At 39.4% G+C, this 20029-nt stretch overlaps 1 protein-coding gene across 2 annotated transcripts in view; it reads left to right on the top strand.

The window, feature by feature from the left end:
- The first annotated feature begins 286 nt into the window (after positions 1 to 286).
- The window catches only part of npas2 (neuronal PAS domain protein 2), a 43711-nt gene continuing 23968 nt past the window's right edge, over positions 287 to 20029 (top strand). The window contains exon 1 of one of the 2 annotated variants that reach the window (XM_085469852.1): positions 287 to 578. The gene's annotated coding sequence lies outside the window, so the exon portion shown is untranslated. Of the gene's footprint in view, positions 579 to 8788; positions 19356 to 20029 lie in introns of those variants that run through there. The other variant, XM_085469853.1, reaches the window with a different exon arrangement.

Raw genomic sequence — 20029 nt, 5'->3', positions numbered from 1 at the left:
CGCCTTAAAATCTTCAGTTGTGTTGCACCCACGCGATAATCTACCTGTAGTGTTGGTTGGCCGAGAAACCCCCAAACGCAGACAACTGAAAGGCTGGATGGAGGTCCAGCCACGCCCCCTTACGGTAACCCTATGGAGAGGGCGGTATTGGATGGCACTTTCCTCCAATGACGTCGTGAGAACAGGCGGGGCTTAAAAGACCGCCTCCGCTCTTCGGCAGACTGCAACCAGCCTGCTCACGTAACTTAATATAGTATGTGGACCAGTGGGCGGGGCTGTGAGCGCGGCCGCACACTGGCTGCTGCCGGAGGCTCTTCATTCAGCCTGCATGAGTCCGCGGACAGGAGGCGGACTGACCAGCGCGCTCTAATGAACGTGTGAGGTTTGTAGGCTGGGTCACCTCAGCAGCGTGCTGCAGCCTAAATACAGACAGCGGCAGGAATCGTTAGCAGACTGCAGTGCAGTTTCACATGTGAGCAACTTTCTGGAATGTAACACGTCTGAGTTTTATTTGTTAAAACCCAGACTCACAAACACATACAGCCGCTCCTGTTTGGATCATTATTCGGCAGAATAAGGTGAGTGTCCGGCTTTGTGCTCGTTACTTGTTACGGTTGTTATAAATGTGGCTTCAAATTGGAAACTTTCAAATAATAATAATATTTTAAAAAGTTGTTTTTAGTAGCTACCCTCTTCTCCTGGCTCAGTCTGCTTCACAGTGTTTATAATATCAATAGATGGTATATCTGCTTCTTTATGTCCCAATCAAACACATACATAACTGTTTAGACTGTTTTTTTTTTTAAATTTCTGTTTACTAAGTGAAGAAAGTCTTAGTCCTTTAGTGTGTGTTATAATCATTATATTGTGGGAAGCTGTGTAAGAATCTTAGTAAGTGCAGTAACTACTGTATAATGGAACCTATGTGCTGACCTAGCTCTGAAATGTCAGTTTTTTCCATATGGAGACACTTGACTCCATCTGAAAAAGGAAGATTCTTGTGTGTGTGTGTGTGTGTGTGTGTGTGTGTGTGTGTGTGTGTGTGTGTGTGTGTGATTTGAAATATGAGGAATGAAATATGAATGTGGCTTAATTGGCACGAACAGACAAACAAACTAGAGTCTGATAAGCCAAGACACTTGTCCTAGTAAAATCAGCTCTGATATACATCTGAATGTCTGATCTGAATGACCGATGCTATGTCAGTCACAGCTGTAGTTCGGGGACCTGATGCGAAACAAAACCCAGAGCCAGGGATCCGGGGCATTTTGGTTGTTTTTTATCTTTGCTCCAAAGTGTGCTGCTGTCAGAGTCTAAAAGATTATCCTGTGTGTCCATCTACTTACACTCGTGTTGAGGCTTGTGCCATTTTTCCGGCTTGCTGTGTCAGTGCTGAGGTTGGCCCAGGAGCCATGAGCAGTGATGAGGATGTGTGCTGACAGCTGAGCGGGGCAGGATGAGGCTGTTCCATGACTGACTGAACTGGGCTGTTCATTGCACCATATGCTCCTCTTTATATCGTGCTGCTAAACATTTGGGCCTGCCTCATGACTCATGCTGTCTTCTTCTCCCTTCAGCCAATTCTAATCCTGCTGCTAAATGGGACAATCAGAACATTGTTACACGGTGAGCTTGAAAACGTTGTGGATTCCACTTTTGGCATTAGGTCTACCACTATAAAAACAGTATATAGGAGTCAATCACAATCCTTTTACAGCTTCCAGTAACTGACAGGTATCATGGAGAAGGCCATCCACTACTTGTCAGACTAAAAAATTTGGCTTCTGGGTGATAAACAAATGTAGAGTGAGCCTGGACCAGACTGTGTGGGTGTTTCGGGTTTTTTTGTGTGTGGTAACCCAGAAGACTGGTTTGAGGGTGTCAGGTAGTGGGGTTTAACCATTAACAGTGCTGATCACCTGATACACGAGTCTGTGCACAGAAGAAAAAAGGGAAACCCAATCTGCTAAGGTTCTGCTAAGATGTGTTCGTGTCAAACAAGGATTTCAGAGTTTTGAGAAATGCTGCCACAAATGTTACACATCTGTTTGTTTTTTTATAACCAACATTTATTGTAATGTAATTCGCTTGCCCTGTACTCAGTGGAATGGCAATTTGAGACTTTTCTGCTCTCAAATTGAAAGTTTTCTTCTCTAATCTTCTTCATGTGGTCTTTTTTAGTTTTAGTCTCCTCCCCCGGAGACCTTTAAATGCAGGGAATATAAGTTATATTATAAGTTCTATCTGGATTTATTTCACCTTTAAGTATAAACTGAGCATGGGGCCTTGTAGACATTTCTGTCCTGACATATAACTCTGATTAGTGTCTGTGATTTTTTCTTCTTCTTTCATCTCTTTGCTGAAACTATGCTGTGGTGAAGGTTAGTTAACTGATGACACATAGCCTCTTCTCTGATGTTACAGAGCATGTTGTGGGGAAAGTAGGTTACTGGGCCATGTCCTGCAAGCTTAAACTGAAAGCTAGTCTGAATATTGCTAGAGCTGCGTAGTGTGACTGGGCATGCACAAATGGTGTAGGTCTGTGTTACAGCAAAGGGACTCCTCCTGCTTTCTGTCTCTTTAAGAAAACAGAGCCGCGCTCCACATAGAATGAATGTTGAATGTTCAACCCATGATGATTCATCACAAACACATGAAATGGGGTGTAATCTCACAACAGGTTGATTAATAGATCAGAGGTTGCAAATAACCAAGTCCCGCTTACCTCCGAACACCAGAGGTGTCATCTTTTTGTGTGTGATTAGCTCATTTTGGCCTTATTGTCTCAGTACTGACATTGACTTCAAGTCTTATCACGGTGTTTTGCTTTTTTCTTTAACAAACCATATTGATATAAAATCTTCCACAGAAAACTAGAAGGCATACAAATACAATGTAAGACTTTAGGTTAGCCAGTTATTTCCACAGACATCAAGAAAAGCAGACATGAGCACCACAGTGGCATGCGTACTTGGACAGAGCAGCAGCCAAAACATTTAAATAGGTAAGTTCGAGGTAATAAAACAGAAAAAAAGCTGAGAGAGATGGGAAACAGGCTCCCTGACTACATGAAAGAGGCATTCAGAGTATTTGTAATTTCCATCAGAGCTAGACTTTCACTGCTTCTTACCAACAACAGCTCTTGTTGTTTCACTTCGACTTTTTCATTTCTCTCAAAAGCTTTTAAGGACACAAAGCGAGATATGCCAATTTTGTACAGCTAACAGCTCCTTGGAAATAATTTTGTTAGTGTAAAAAAACAATTTTATTCATGTTGAAAATGTGCTATGTTTTTCTTTTTCATAGATTCACCTAAAGAAATGGGAAGAAAATGTGTTTTTCAACAGGCTTCTATTAAAGTTCCTAAAGATACTTGTTAAAATTGATTATTTGCTCAGTTGTCTGTTATGTGAGAACACAACTGGGTCATCCTTTGAGTTAGGTCCATTTTTATGCTTGATTGTCTCAGTGTGAAGTGACGTAATGAATTAACAAGAGAAATGACTCCTCTTTAAAAAACCTTCCTAGCCTGGAGAACTGCTACTCAAATCCAAAAATTATAAGAAAGGCTGGCTCCTTGGAAGCAAAATATTGAGAATTGAAGGGTTGTTAAAGACTTTTACAGTCTATAAATCTATAAATGCAACTGACTATCGCAACATTGTTCCAGAAATGCTGTTGTTTGTGTTGTGGTTTGACTGAGACTTCTCGTAATTGGCCCCATTGTCCATGGCTCACTTGTCTCCTACAAAAGCCACAGTGATTTTTAATGAACTTCCCCAACAGCCAATCAGAATCAGAATACTTTATTAATCCCGAAGGAAATTAGGCAATTCTGTCGTAAACACCAGGGTGAAAAAATGAAATTAGTTTATTTAAAGTGTCAGTCAAATTGTTATTATTATTATATTATTATTATATTATATTCTGTGGTCTTAGTTTTACTTGACTTGTCTGCTGCTTTTGACACGGTTAATCACAACATTCTTCTATCAAGATTGGAACATGTTGTTGGTCTCAAAGGTACGGTTTTATCTTGGTTTAAATCCTATCTCTCAGAGAGGTCGTTCTCTGTTGCTATGGGGCAACACTCCTTGGCTTCTGCCCCTATTTATTGTGGTGTGCCTCAAGGGTCCGTGCTCGGTCCTGCTCTTTTCTCTTTGTACATGTTGCCGTTGGGATTAATTTTTAGAAAACATAACATCTCCTTTCACTGTTATGCCGATGATATCCAGATTTATTTACCTTTGAAATCCGATGTGACTGCTTCTTTGCAACCTCTGTTCAACTGTTTGCATGAAGTAAAAATTTGGTTATCACATAATTTTCTTACATTGAACGAGAATAAGACTGAAATCATAGTCTTTGGTAGTCACACTCCGCTAGACCAGTTAGCTGACGCCCTAGGCCCTCTCGCTAGCCATCTTTCGTCCACTGTAAGAAACCTCGGAGTGTTCCTGGATGGCTCTTTTAAACTCGAGAAACAGGTGTCCACTGTGGTAAAAAACAGCTTTTACCAGTTGCGTCAGATTTCCAAAGCAAAGCCGTTCCTTCCTTTAAAAGATCTTGAAAAGCTTATCCACGCATTTATTACATCCAGATTGGACTACTGTAACTCCCTCTACTCGGGCCTCCAACACTCCTCTCTTTGCCGGCTCCAGTTAATTCAAAATGCAGCTGCGCGTCTTTTAACAGGTACGAGAATTCATGAACACATAACTCCAATTTTAGCCAAATTACATTGGCTCCCTGTTAAATATCGTATAGATTTTAAAATTCTTTTGTTCACTTTTAATATTTTGAATAATTTAGCGCCAAGTTATCTTTCTGATTTACTCCATTCATACAATCCCAACAGGGCACTTAGATCATCCAACCATAGGCTCCTAGCACAACCTAGGACTCGAATGAAGTCGAGAGGCGACCGGGCCTTTGCATCCGTGGCACCCAGACTCTGGAATAACCTCCCCGTTCATATTCGCACTGCCGAGTCTATCCAGTCTTTTAAATTACGTCTTAAAACTTATTTTTTTACTTTGGCTTTTGATTCTGTCTAGTTGGCTGTTTTAGCTTGTTGCGTTGTTACCTATTGTTTGTTGTCCTCTTCTATTGTTTGTTTTAACTGTCTCATGTTTTTATTGACTGTGAAGCACTATGGTCAACACTGTTGTTTTTAATATGTGCTATATAAATAAATTTTGATTTGATTTGATTTGATTTATAGTATTTTAATTAATTTGTTTATTTTTTAACTATATTATATTAAAAATTTGATATTTATATATATTTTTTCACATCCAGTTTTATGTCTAAGTTAACTATAATAACCTTGTTTAGGACAGAGCTGAATGTTAAGGAAGTTAACTAAACCTGAAATCACTGTGGCTTCTCTAGGAACTTCCTTCAACTGTAGTTAAAGTTTAATGACCATAATCTTACAACCAAGTGACCGAAGGACAATGGAGCCAATTACAAGAAGTAATTAACTCAGTCAAACCACATCACAAACAACAGCATTTCTGCAACAATGTTATTATAGTCGGTTGTATTTATGGAAAACATTTTTTATTTAGATACATGTACAGTGCAAAAGTCTTGAACCACCTTCTTCTAAAGAGCCAGAATTTCTTGCTAAAGCAACACCTTTGAATTCTTAATTTGGTGTCCAAGTCTAATGAAGTTGTCAAAGGGAATAGTTTTATTGCTGTGCACTTGCTGACCCCGATGTTACCCCAGATCATATCAGCTTTCTGTTAGCTGAGCTTTCTGATGTTGCGCTCTATTGCTCTATATCTTAGTAGTTATAGCCTTTCATTTCCTGGAGATGTGTTTTGGATCTTTGTCACAATGACAAACAAACTGAGCTCAGACCATGATGTTATGTTAGCTCTGCTGGGAAAGCAGTGTTGCCATTAATTTTGAACGAATCTCCAACAGCTGTCAACAGCAAAGTCTTGCAAAGATGCAGCAATTTGAACCAAAAATCTCAAATTTACACTTATGAGAACAAAATGCAGTTTTTCATTGGTTCATTCAGGGTATTTCTTTGTCCTATTGTGTCTTTTTATTACTTGTTGGAATTGGTAACCCATAAGAATCAACCCTTAAGGCCCAGTTTACGCAGTCTCATCCGAATATTTGGTGTTAATGTGTGTCCGCTACTTGAACTCTGGGAAGTAATGTGTCTCTAATGTGAGATGCTGGTAACTCTAATGAACTTATCCCCTGTGGCAGACATAACTCGTTGTCTTTCTCTTCCTGGGATTGTCCCCATGAGGATTAGTTTCATCAAGGTGTTAGTTGGCTTTTGCAGCTGAACTTGGGGAAAAAAACCTTCCAAACGTCTTGAAATTTAATTGAACTTTATATCTTAAAGTTATAATGGAATTTGAATTTTTCAGATTAATGGTTCTTGCTACAGTAGCTGAATATTGTTGTTGAAGCGAACATGTTTATGTTTTAATGGTAAAATCTGTACAGAATCTATAATCCTAAAATTCAAATAGGGCTGTTTCTTTAAGGCCCAATTATAATTGGTTAATAAAAATATAGAAAAACCACAATTATGATTTATATCAAACCAAGTTGGGTGCAAACTGGAAAAAAGCAGCGAAGGCTTACATTTGAGAAGCTGGAACCAGGGAAATTGCTTCAGTGATTCACTATCAAACTAGAGGGCATCATCCATGGTCTGAGACAGCTTAATCAAGCAATATCACACAAGAGTGAGTGCTGTTTATTGAATATTAGTACAGCTCTGAATGGTTTGCAGGGACAAGGCCACAGCCATGCCGATATTCTCTAAAGCACTATGGCCTTGAGTGAGATATTGCTATCTCAGGTATAAAATTAATTTAAAGTAATAAATGGCAAGAGATTGTGCTTTTAAAAAAAATATATATATATAGTGTGGTTTATTTTTTGATGTATTCGCCTCAACCATACGCTATTAAAAATGGACTGCTGCCAGAAAATACATAAACACATTAACTTGTCGGCTCCTTTGTGTAGGCTTTTTTTTTTTTAGTGGAACTTTATTTCCACTCTTTGCCTCAAGTTCCATGTTACATGATTTTGCTAAGGCACTGATTCTCAGGTTATGGTTGGTGTAAGAAGTAAGTGTCTTTGCAAATTCTGTATACCATCTGTCACAGCTGGGCAGAGAATATTTCAGAGCCTTTCTGTTGCAGACAGCTGGCTTTAAAGCAGCCACAATTTAGCTTTACAGTCAAATATAGGCGAACAACTATATTTAGCAACTTTGAATGCATGTGAAATGTGTATTGTCCAATAAAAATCAGTCAAATTACTTAGTTAAAATGATTATAAAAACATTGAAGTGACGCTTACCCTTTAAAGGCCAATCCACAGCCTTTATTTGTTGGCTTTAGATCGCTGTTGTCCGGTATTTCTGATTCTTAGGTAACATATTTCAGAGAACAATGACTCCTGATGGGAAGTAAGAAATGGTTCCAGTTGAAAGCTTGTACTAAATGGTCCATGGGATCACATGGCACACACCTTATCATTTCCTTATATCAGTGCTGGCATATTTTTGTGACAGTGATAATGAAATTGTTATACTGACTCTGTGGAATTCTGCTTATTTCCTCTGATAAAATTTGTTTAGGAATCAATAAAAGACCCAGTTAAGAAAGTGGCCTATAAGGATAATCAGTGATGGCAGAGGTGTCAGTACAGTGTGTAACAGTATTTGGGTTAAGGCCAAAAGCCACTGTTTATTTACACCATTTATTGCTACAGGGTTTATCTTCGATGGTGCTAGAAGCAACAGTCGCCATTAAATTAAATTAATACCAAGTGAAACTGACAGTTTTAAATTATGAACTTCTCTAAATGATGATTTTTTTCAGGTTTTTTGTTTGTTGATAATCTTGTGCGGCCTACTGTGTATGTCTAAATAATTTCTATTTGTAGTGTTTGTTCAAACTGTTATAGTTTTTAGCAAACTTTGCAGACACATCCCAGTCTTATTTTCTCTGTTTTATCATCTTTAGACTCTTTTGACCTGTTGGTCTGATGTGCTGTTTGGGAATTTTTAGACTTGTGAATTCTTGATCAATCTCCAGTAAGAAGATAATGTGGAAGCATTTATAGCTGTAAGGGCAGACATAAGAGAGACATGCAGACTGTTATCATTAATCAGAGCCGTTCCCTTTTGTTCCATACCCCTCTATACCGAGGCCTGCTTGCCTTTTTCTTCCTTTGGCCAGTGGAACTATGTTGCACATGACTCCTGAGAGTATGACTGGTATTCATGTCACCCTCTTTGGCCTTGTAACTATGACAGACAAAATGTTCAGCAGCAGTTATATAACTGCCTCTACTGACGTCATCGGCCTTGCTGGTGTCACTGAACTCTTGCTCTAAAGCACACAGTGATTGTCCTCAGTAGCTGCAGGCTCAGAGCCATTACGCCATCATTAAGACATTTGGCTTTTTCAAATCTATTTATTCCTTTTATAAAAAAGAGAAAGCTTTCCTTTTTCTGGCACTGAGACCAGTCACATTATGTGAATTTGCTTCCTCTCTTTTTATTTGTGGCATGAAATGACATTACCTGAAACTAACGTGTGTGAGAGCTCCTCAGTGACACTGCACTAATACTGACCTTTCGGAAAGGTTTTTATGGTACTTCATCATTCAAAGGAGTGAGAATCTACATAAATGAGGTTCTTTTAGAAGCTGTTATCATCATCTGAGTGATGATGATCACCCCCCCCCCCCCCCCCCCCCCCGTGTGTCTCTAAAATATAGCTGATTCACAGGATGTAACATTTATTCTACAAAAGGTTACGTTTAAGAATCGGGTGTGGCCACACATTGTGTGTCAGATGAAGAAGAAAAATGGGCCTCGCAGTGTGTGTGTGACCTAGATCTAGTGATTCAGATCTCCAGTTGAGGGTGTTGGCTGCATGTGCATTACAACGTTGTTTGCTTTAGTGGAGTCACAACAAGATCGTGTCAGGTCTGATGGTGAAATGAAAAGGGCCCTCCCACACACATTTCTTTCTTCCTTTAATGTTAAGTAAGCCATATGTAATCTGTGATGTCATGGGGCAAAACCTGAACATGTCCACTGATGGCGAACTGGAGAGTTCACATAGTGCTGTGATACTTGAATTTCATTCTTAGTCTGGGTCCAGCCAATGAGTTCATTACACTTTCCTACTAAAACTTTCCAGTTTCCGAGTTTTTTTGTTTGTTTTTTTTTTAATTTAAGTGTTTAAACTTTTTTACTGATTTTCACTCACTGTCCACTTTATTAGGTACATCTTGCTAGTACTGGGTTGAACTCCCTTTCCCATGCAGCACCACCTTAATTCTTCATGGCACAGATAAAACGAGGTGAACTCAATGTCACGTTTAAGAAGTTTGAGATGATTTGAGTTTTGAGAGATTATCCCGTAGAAAGCCATCATCAGGGTACACTGTGGCCATAAGTGGTTGGACAATATTCATGACCTCATCCAAGCTTTCATGTTGTTTTCACTCCAAACTGACCCGACCGTCTAAATGTTGCAATGCAAGACTCATCAGACCAGGCAACATTTTTCCAGTCTTCTCCCAGAACAGTGGAAAGTAGCATAAGAAAGGGCACAAGGCATTTTTGCCCAGAGTAATGAAACACCTCTTCGTTACACCCAGAAAATTTCCCCTCACTGGAAATCTCCTTTCTTCCCTTTTCCGATGCTCGATTTGAACTTCAGCAGGTCGTCTTGACCATGTCTACGTGTAAAAATGTGATTGGCCGATTACATTTTTTCCATTAACGAGTAGTTGAACAGGTGTACCTAAAAAGTAGCTGGTGAGTGCATGCGCATCTTAAGAGAAACACAGAAACATATGATAAAATTGATGGAAATCTACAGGAAGTTCTATTCCACCATCAAGAGGAAGCCAAAAAGACTTTTTTTCAGTTTTTTTTTACAGAGCTGGCAGTGATTTTAGGTTTCTTGAAGGACACTTCATGATTCATGAATTATTGTCACATTAAAGCATGAGTAATGTGCACACATAGTTCCACTCCGATGCAATGGCCTCTTTAAGCTTAGCTGTCTGAAAGAGAGAAAACCAGTTGTGTTCCTTTTCATATTTGCACATATACACTGTAACAAAGGTTTATGCTCACAATAAACATGGTGGAATTTCAGTTATTAAAATCAATGTAGGTACAAGAAATCCCTTTAAGCCAAAGGTTCTTTTGTTTGCGAGGTGCAGCCAGTCTGGAGAAAGTTAACAAAAAGAGAGGGTAAACAAAGCTAAAGTAGCTGCACCTGAACTGCGTGGCATGCACAGCTACTCCAAGAAGTCCAAGAAGACAAATGTAGTGTAGGAAAGAAGCATTACAGGTAAAAACATAAAAATATGAAAACTAGTCATTATGCGAGTTGTTTTCCAGAGACTTCTGATGATCCAGCCTTCTGTCATTAATAATGTAGATGTTATTAATTCACTTTCTCAGTTGACTGAGCATCCATCCTGATTACGTGTTAACATTTGTACTACTTTTAAACCACTCATCGGATGAATAAAAGATGCACGATGAGCAGGTTTTGTATCCTGTAGTTCAGCTGAAATGTTAAACTGCCTAAAATAACATGAAAAATTTTCATGTAGCTCAAAAATAATCAAATCGAATCAAATATCTGCAGTCCACTGCTTTTTGTTTCGGTAGAATAAGAATTAGGCAGAGTGGATATTTGGCCATAGAGGAAGCCAATATTCAATGTGTTTTAGTCTTTCCTCAAAGAGAATAATTTATAAGCTGCTTTCTACTGTTCTGTGAAACTTAAGAGAGGTTTGCGTGCTCTCAGGAGGAGAGCCTTGAAGATATGGAAGCCATCGTTTCATAACCAGGAAAATGAAACAGCAATAGATAGGAATGGAGACATAAGGTCATTTTTTCCATGGACTCTTTGCGAAAGGCTATTTAAGTTCACTTCAGAGTCTGTGCATAACAGAGGGGCCGGTTGCAGTTTCATAAACACTCACTGGTGAATTCATAACAATGACGTTCGGGTGAACAGCTCAAAAATGCTTCATTTGGAGGCGATGTTTAAGAATGAGACAGAATCTAATCAAAGATCTAACCTGGCATCCGAGCTTGAGTGGTGAAAAGAAAGAGCTCCGCTGCCCTTTCCACCCATGCCCCAGAATGGTGACCCACATATTTGCTCACACTGCCTTAGGTAATTGCATCTTTTTTTTTCCTGAGCAGCAGCAGCAGGCAATAACAGGCTTGGAGTAACTGTGATTCATTTGGAATTGTTGAAAGAATATAATTATAAGAAAATTTGAGAGTGGATCTACCTGGTGAAAGGATGTTTGTTTTATGGGACTGCTTTCTCATTGAAAGGATGCGACCACCCACATTCACCACACACTCCGTGCTGTGTGGTGAATGTGTAATTACATGGCACTTTTGACTAAAGTGTTACCAAAAAGTAAACGTGGAATATATGAAGAAGAAAATCTACATAAAATATGCAGGTTGACTAATGGTTGACTAGGTTGATGGCTGTGAGTTGTGAATTAGTAGCTGCGAGGTTGATGTGAACTAGGATTCATGTTCTTAGCTGATTAGCTGATTATTCAACAGGTGCATTAACAGGTGCAGTTAGGAAAACAGGGTAAAAGAACAGTTTTTTCCCCCCACAGGTGTGGATGTGTTAAACTGCTCTGAGTAGAGTGGCGTTCAGCTGTTGCCTGGGGCAGGATTAGTGTGGAGCTTCTGTTTGGTAGTGATGGGCAAAGCTTGTGGGAAAACTCTCCCGAGAAGGGACATAATGAATTGTTTCTTTACTGTTTTCCTTTTTTCATTTCATGCATTTGAATGAGCTCTAAGGCTTTAGCCGTGGTGCTCCATCTATACTCAATTACACGGTGTGAAAAGTCATTGAGCATCACCTCCGGATGTGATTTTTCTTCCTTCTGTGAGACAGAGCTCACTATTTTGAAGCATTAAGCCACATATGTCTTGAAATTCTTTTCATTTGTTCTTCTTTAACAAGTGGCGTTGAGGTAAATCGTTTGTAGCCTGTAGCTGAGCCCACACTAACAAATTTCTGCTAAAACGAAAGCAACTGTTGCACACTGATAACATGGTGGTGTAGGTCGACACAGCAGAAAAGTGTCAATGATGATGTCTTTAAAAAAATAGCAACAGAAAGCTACTGTCCCGTCTTACTGCAGTGTTATTTTCATTTGAGTCAGAAAATAAACTTACTCGTGTTGCATCAAGTCACTGTGTGCCACACCGAGCACACAGTCCATATAAAGAAATTTAAAATTAGGTGAAAACTCCTGTAGCAACCCAAGCAAGTGACCATAGTTTATCATAGTTTAAGAAAGATGATACATGAAAATATTGACACAGGGCTGATCAGAAAGACTAGTGTATTTAGAGGTATATTTTACTTTATTTTACAGTAGAAAAATATTAATTATGGAAGCAATAAATGTTAGTATATTGGCAATGCAGTGGCTTATAATATACACTTTATTAGGTTCACTTTTCTAGTACTGGATTGGACCCCTTTTACCTTCAGAACACTTTAATTCTTCAATAAACTGCGGGAAACCTTCCTCAGAGATTTTGCTCCATATTGACATGATAGCATCTCACTGCAGATTGTAGGCTACACATTCATGATGCGAATCTCTCGTTACATCACCTCCCAAAGGTCATTTGAGTTCAGTGAACTCATTGCGACGATCAATAAACCAGTTTCAGTTGATTTGAGCTTTGCCACATGGTGCATTACCCTGCTTGAAAAAGCCATGAAAAAGATGGGTGCACTGTGGTCATAAATGGATGAACAATACTCGGGTCGGCTGTGGTGTTTGAACAATCCTCAAATGGTACTATGGGGTCCCAGCGTTTCATTTTGTTTAAGCCAAATTCGGACCCTAAAGTCAAGATATTGCAGCAGAAATTGAGACTCGTCAGACTAGGCATGTTTTGCTCAATGTGGTGAGTCTGTGTGAATTGTAGTCTCAGTTTCTTGTTCTTAGCTGGCAGTGATGGGACGCTGTGTGATCTTCTGCTGCTATAGCCCATACTGTATATTCAATGTTGGATCTGTTCAGAGATGCTCTTCTGCACTCCTTGGTTGTGATGAGTGGTTGTCTTGAGTTATGCTGCCTTCCTATCGGCTTGAGTAGCTTGGGCCCTTCTCCTGTAACCTCTGGCATCAACAGGGCATTTACCCCCAGAGAACCGCTGCTCTCTGGAGACTTCCCTTTTTCAGATCATTCTCTATAAACCCTAAAGATGGGTTTGTGGAAAAATCCCTGTAGATCAGTAATTTCTGAAATACTCAGAGCAACCTCTCTGGTCCACTTAAATCAAATTTCTTTTTCATTCTGACGATCGGTTTGACTTTAGCGGGTCATCATCAGACTATGTTTTCATGCCCAGTTTTAGTCATGTGATTGGCTGATTAGATATTTGCACTAAAGAGCAGTTTCAGCATGTGTACTTACAGTATTAAACTGTAGATTTTGGCACATATACTGTAAAATTAACAGTGACATGCTGGAAAACCTTGATGCCAGTATTAAACTTTAGGTTAACATGTACATTTATTGCGAAGCTTGTATCTCATCTGTTGTTGTGGGTTGAGAGTGAGTTAAAACTGCTGTAAGGAGAAATCAAAGCATGCAGCCAGCAAGGTTGCTTTGGCACTTTATTAATAGTCAACAGTATAACAAATGACTTCCTGAGTTATGTATGAGAAATCTTGTCGACCAGAAGAAAAATGGAAACCGGCAGCTTGATGGGCATAGCTGGGAGAAAGTAGACACTACACATTGTTACCATGGGAACACAGAGTGAACAGCAGTGCCACCGTCTAATTAATGAAAGTCGCAATGACATCATCAATACCAGCAGCATTAATGTCTGAGTAATTATACAAATAGTCACTTTTCACTGATGAAGCTGGAAGCAGTCTGGAAAAAGGTGCAGCATGTAAAGAACGCAATGATGTGACTTCATTATGGAGTGATGCCTGCTTATGAGCACTAAATGTCATCTCATTATCCAATAGCATGACCTACATAAAAAGAGCGCCACTAATCTCTATGTAGGCGGATGGTGAATAATGCAGTAAAATGTGGGAGATCTTTATGAATCTTAGATCTTGTTGGTTGCTGGCAAGGTAACAATGGACTTCAGAATGTTTCTATACAATCAGTCTGGCATCCTGTACTATCTGCTCAATGATTTGGTACTGTAATGTGTGTGTAGTGTGCATGGAGTATGCTATAGAAATAAGAACACAACACAGATCTTTAGCTGCTTTCAGTTATTTGAAAGTCTTTCATTTGCTGACTTATTTATTCATTTAATACACAACCGTGTCAGGAGTTTCTGTGTTAACATGTCATTAAATATGTAAATAGTGGTCATCACTTTATATGAGAGTTAACAATGCAAACAGGACTGCAGTATAGCACAGCAGTGCTCAGAGCTAAACGCTACTGTTAGCATATGTTTAACTGACTTTAATATGTTAGCATGCTACCATTTGCTAATTAGCACTAAATTCAGCACATTTGAGAATTACATGAGAAAAGCCATTTTGGCCCAGTTTTGCAATATATTGAAAACATACTATTGCAGTTTACTCTGAGAATCTTCAGAAGACTAAATCTATATATAATTAGGTCAAGGGCTCACCAAAGTCACTAAGAAACATTTCTGGGAATCATTACCCAGTCAAGACAAACAACCGCCAGACCTGATTGACCAGCACTGTCATCCTTAAAACTAAGCCACTACACACAGCAGTGGTGGTAATTAGGTCAGAGCGCCACATCCTTGTTAGATTTGCTCTATCAGCCCAAAGAACATTATTCGTTTGGCACCAACACTACTCATTCATGGAGGGGCACATTTGGAAGTATTTGTGCTCTAAAATGTTTTGGCGAGAGCTTCAGAACCTACAGTGTCAGACCTTTGAAAAAGACAGTCCCAGTGCTGTGTATGCATTACTGAAGCTTGAGGAAAAAATTAATGGAGCATTAAGAGACAAAGCAAGCATGTACTTAACGGGAGTTAGGTGGTGGAGGAATCCTAAAGTGAAGCACTCTGTTTAGGAAAGAAAAAGTACTCACTGACTTTGGATCTTTTTTTTTCTGATACCTTTTAGGGCATCACAGTTTCAGAGTTGACAGATGGGTAAATCTGAGTGTACCTTATGCAGTTTATTAACTTCATTTTGCTTAATTTCTGGATGGAGTTTGTAGATTTTTACCAATCATAACCCCATGAAGCCTCTGAATACCTCTGTGTGGTCTAATTGTAGGTTGTTTGAACTCCTCGTGACTGATTTATCCTCCAGGACTTCTGTCTGTTTCATTCACCATCTCATATGAGAAAAGTGTCTTTTACAGGTCTGATCACAGTATAAGCAAACCTACATTTTGCAATCTAGTTTCTAGAGGCATATTTACAGTTGATGCTTGAAGCTGACTCTTAATAATTATTTACTATTATTCATGCTTTTAGTCGGAAGTGCATCGGTTTGCTTCTTACTGTTGCCAGACTGTAAGTGAAAGTACATTTTATTCTAGTACTTTTGTGAAAGTGACTTGAGCCTCCAGAAACCATCAAAATTATCTGCAGTAACAAAGCTTTCGTTCTTACTTTCGCTCGCTTTCTTTCGTTCTTGAGCAGGCTGAAATTGCACGCGTATAGTTTAGTTTTCCGTTTTTGGTTTGCGTTAGCACACAGCGCATTTTGCATAGTTTCTTTGTTTAAGTTGAGCCATCTCAAACATGTAAATCGTGCTGTTTCTTCTTTGAGATGGCTGCATTAACGATAGCTTCCTCGGGATACATTAACAATACATCATTCTTGCTATGTTTTCTTCTATTTTTCTTTTTTCAACTTGTCAGCACTTCCTTTTTCCCCCCAAGGTTGAATTAGGTCACATTAGCTGTGCTGCATGCTCTACGACTTGATCGGCTACATTTCTTCAATATAAATAAATCCATTAATTACAACAGGTAGTGACTAAAATTTAAGGACAGTTCACCTCTTCCCAGCCCTACCTACCAGATTTGTCATCTACCTGACTTTCAAGTTTCTCAGTCGTGACAGAAACTAGAGCAACCAGTGTGATCACACTATGGGAGTAACACAGAAAGGGACAGCACTGAATGCAACACTGAATTTGCTCAGTGCAGTATGGGGGTGTCAGAGGTGCACTGTGCCCTCCACTTTGTTGGATGCACTGTTACAAACTTTAGTTTTAAGTAATGCAGACCTGTCAAACTAAGCTGTTCCTTCTGCTGTGTTTTATTTGTATTTTATTTTTTTAAAATAGTATATCTTTTTATTCATAGAAGATACTTAGGGGTTCTGCAGATATCCTAGCAGTTCTGCAGTCACTTTCATAAGTGCAGGACTGAGGATGTTGCACAAACTACACAGATGTTAGGTGTGCAAGAAGTGTGTGAAACTGTGTAGCTGCAGTGGTGCAGCCACTATCAGGAGTGGTAATACAAGGCTTTTAGTTTCAAGGTTGGTTAGCGCTGACAAATCACAGCGGAGTCATGCCAACGATGCAAGAGTCAGTTAAGAAGGTTCAATCACCTGATGGAGGATGTTTATGTCTCCAGAGAGGCTTCATGTATAACTTGGCTGGCAGAACTGGCATCATCCTGGTACCACCTCATGAGCCAGTCACTGAAATTGGGACTACTACAACAGCTGCAGGCTGCATCAGCTGTGTGGAAAATGTGACTCATTACATTAAGATGGTCATTGAGACAAGTGGTCTGCATATCTACCGTGGCCTCAAATGTGCGTCTGGAGTTCAGGGACATCTGGAGAGAAATTCAAATCATAAAACATCACGACGACCGGCCGAGCCAGAAACAGACGCTTTGACTTTGAAATTATGTGTCCATGTTTTTGTTTTTTTAAATTCCAAATACTTTTTTCCTGTCTGGGTTAAAACATTGATTTTCTTTTGTTGTCACCTTAGCAATAAAACCTGTATGCTTTAAAAGCAATGCTGGGAAAAAAGGACCCAGAAGGACCCACAAAATATAGAAAACAAAGTAAAGATTTTCATGTCATCTGTTCAGATTATTTTACTGAAACTGTTCTCTCCTCAAATTTTTAATATTTTCTTGCATTTTACAAGTTGCTCTGTTTTATTGATTTAAATGGATTTAGCAAAACCTCTTCAAAGTACACGCTGGCACTCACAGGTTAACACTCACACTCTTCATTATGAAAAGCTCAATTTTTCTAATTAAGAACATGCACTTAAAGCTCTCTGATGTCAAAGGCTAACTTGTCAAAGCAGTTGACACTCACTCTCTAATGAGATGAGGCACAACAGGTGACAACGTTGATTCTCATGTGCTCTGTGCTCTTTATTCACACGAGAACTGGCCTTGATTACAAGATCTTCCATTAAAGAAACATATTTATGTAACCCAAAGTATTTTAAATAAGAAGGAAAGGATAGCACATCAGTGCAATCAAAGATGTGGCTATTTCCTACTGAAAAATTTTGTTTTTTTTAGTTATTATTTTACTTAACATTGTCTAAATAATCCAAAATATGGTCTCCTCAGTTGTTTGTGAGTAAGCAAGCCTCACATGCAGTTAATAATGTAAACCATCTATGTTGCTAACAAGTACAGTAGAGCTTGATATTTGGGAAAGTATAAGTGTAAAAAGAGTCTCACATTTACACATTTGGCACCTACCGTAATTGTTCACGATTACTGTTTTGAAGATTATGGTCTTTAAAGATCTTTAAAAATTAAAGGTGCATTCAGAAATGTCATAGGGAAACAAAAAAACTAATTAGTCTACCTACCATTAAGTTATTAGAAATCATTTATCAAGTAATGAGGGCTATAATCAGTAGCAGTGAAATCGTGGCTTTAGCCACATAGACTAAGTGGCATCTATCCATACAAAAGCCATCCATACATGTCATGTTAATAAAATTTAGGACTTGGTTAAAATGGCTGGTGTACTGATAGGCTTTGTCCAAATAGTACAATTAGATAAACTACTGATATGACTGTGACAGTCATATAGGCGTACTACAGTAAAACCTCTGCCTCATTTTTTAACGCTCCAAATAATTTATCCATGTAAATGCTCTCTTTGGTTCTTTTAACATTCTCGACATGCCCACATCTAGCTGCTTGTGAAGCCACTTGACAGACACAAAATACTTGGAGACTGTCCATCATTAAAGCTTGAAATTAGTCATGTAGACTGCTGACCCACATTTGGGACTTCAGCTGAGGAGAGAAGGGAACCAGGAAGTTTAAAAAAAAAAACCACACACATAGGAAGTGTATGGGGAAGTACTTGGGGGGCAAAACAAAAGTCTACAGCGTCTTGTTTTGGTTATACATTGAGGTGTTGTCATCTTTCTGTATGGCCTGCCTCCCTTCACCCTGCAGATTTAAATAAATGGTTTATAAACTTATAAACAGGGTCAGACAGGCTAATCTGCTCTGTGTTGCTGGCAGGGAGGAGGCACCGTTCACCACCTCCTCCTGCCCATGTGATTTGCCTTAATATATCAGCAGTACCTTTAAGGTCAATTTGCAGCATGCCATCACCCCCTCCTATAGACTCCTTCTTGTGAATGTAAAACTATATCTTAGTAGATTAAAGGTTAGGCTCCTATGGCCAAGTCTCGGTAGGCTTCACAGTTTCAAACAGTCGGAAAACTGCGGTGCAAAAGCCACATTACAAATCTACTCTTCTTTGCATTGCTCTAATGACATTTTAGTGGGTTGTTATTATTCATTAAGCACGTGTTAAAGATTGCAATCTGCCCCCTTCCTTCCCGGTCACAAGCGCAGGTTTCTTTCGGTTGTGTTGCACAGCATTGCTGCTTATGCTGCTGCTGCCTTCGTTACCCGAGTATTGAGCTACCAGCTGACCTACTTTCTCTGCTCTCAGCCACTCGGTCCTGTTTACAAGCCGCTGCCAGCGGAGGATGTGGAGTACAGACCCTGGAAAAGAGAGAGAGAGAGAGAGAGAAAGACCGCAACTACAGAAAAAAAAAAGCCACGAATCAGAAATTTGGTCCTCTGTTGTTGATAAATTAGGACTGTCAAAGCCGCAGAGAGCTCACCGGCGATTAATAACAGCACGTTATTAACTTAAGGCGCTGTTATGCAATTTAAGGCTTTCAGCGCTCTCGCTTGGTTAGTCAGAGGCTGCTGATTGCGCTCGGCTGCTATGCTGTAGTTTTTACATTTTTTTCTTTTAAAAATGACTAGTTTGGTTAAAGTTAAGTGTGGATTCGGATTTCTGCTGGAGACCTGTTTTCAAGGTATGTGAGATTTAACTTAAGCTTTCAGTTTCGCGTCACTGTGACAGACGAGCGCAAAATGTTGTCATAGGCTGCTGCCACCCGCTTACTCCGTTTTATATGATCAAAGTTCACGACTGGACTCTTTTCCCAATAAAAGAGAGGTGGGCGTGTTTATTAGACGGAGCACAGGCTGATTTGGCTGGTTTGGGTAAAATCCAGGTGTCCGTATGTTTGACAGCGTTAGCGCTCTTGAATGCTGCTTACATGTTTTCAGCTCAGAGTCATCAAGTGCCCTGGTTACAAGGCTGAAATAACCTATTTTTCCCTCCACCCGTTGTGCCCCCGATGATGACATTAATGGCCAAAACACCAAAGGGGTTTTCGTCATTGCTTCCTCTAAGACGCCACAAAGAAAAATGTTAAATGTCACCGGAAAATGTATGCTTAGATAATTTCTCAGCAGGCTTAGGGTCAGGCTGATGTTACCCAACCTGGCAGCTTTAAGCCTACTGGAGTTCACATTTCTCTGACAAACCCACAGGTCTTCGAATTCACAGTCCAGTCAGGGCTTTTTGTTTATTTATTTATTTGTTAATATAATTATTTGAAACTGAAAGGGATTTCTTATTAGAGCAAAGCATTTCCACTGTTTGAGTCTACATCAAGTGTGGCAATGCTATTTATTTACCCTG

The sequence above is a fragment of the Copadichromis virginalis genome, linkage group LG10 (genome assembly GCF_057382275.1).
Source record: "Copadichromis virginalis isolate Kocher_CV1m ecotype Utaka linkage group LG10, C_Virginalis_male_GT1.1, whole genome shotgun sequence".
NCBI lineage: Eukaryota > Metazoa > Chordata > Actinopteri > Cichliformes > Cichlidae > Copadichromis > Copadichromis virginalis.
The sequence above is the reverse complement of the archived record's forward strand: the minus strand, read 5'-3'. Positions and strand labels throughout refer to the sequence as shown.